Raw genomic sequence first — 750 nt, forward strand, 5'->3', positions numbered from 1 at the left:
GATCCGAACCCGTGGCCTTGGTATTATCAGCACCGCACTCTCCCGAGTGAGCCACAGGCCGACCCCTTGTCCATGTTTTAAAAAGAGTTATATTTAGGTAACAAGACATTTCTTTCCCATATGAGACCAATACTATCTATCGAAGAGCACACAAAAAGTCCATTTAATTATTAAAGCTGAGGTAAATGTAACATAATACTAATAAGATTGTAAACAAAACATAATTCCTCTATGTTGCTTTCTTCTTAGTGGGGAAAGAAGAGAGAAAGAAAATGTGCAATTACAGATGTGATAAATGTCAGAAAATAATAAGTGCTATGAAAAACAGTTTAAGAAACAAATTAAAGAGACAAAGAGTAGCGGGTGACCAGGGTGCTGCTATAGAGATGAGGTTAAGGAAAGCTTGAGAAAGTGACAACTGAATGGGACTGAAGGGAGGAAGGGCAGGAGCCCCGCTAATATATGGAAGCCGAACATTCCAGGAAAAAGGCACAGCGTGTGCACAGCCCACAGCTGAATGGACTTGGTTTAGGCAAAGAACTTTAAGGAAATCCATGCAGCTGTGAAACAAGGAGGGGAACTGTGAAAATAGTAGTCGGAAGTCTGATTATATAGGACCTAGCAAGTTGTGGTAAAGACTTTGGGTATAATTCTAATTCCAGTAGAAAGCTAGAGAGCTCTACAACCATGCATGGGGAAAAAATATTAACTGTCAACTCTTGTTTTCTGTTGCTTTCATTACTTGTCAGT

Source organism: Galeopterus variegatus, unplaced genomic scaffold (assembly GCF_000696425.1).
Source record: "Galeopterus variegatus unplaced genomic scaffold, G_variegatus-3.0.2 Scaffold6068, whole genome shotgun sequence".
NCBI lineage: Eukaryota > Metazoa > Chordata > Mammalia > Dermoptera > Cynocephalidae > Galeopterus > Galeopterus variegatus.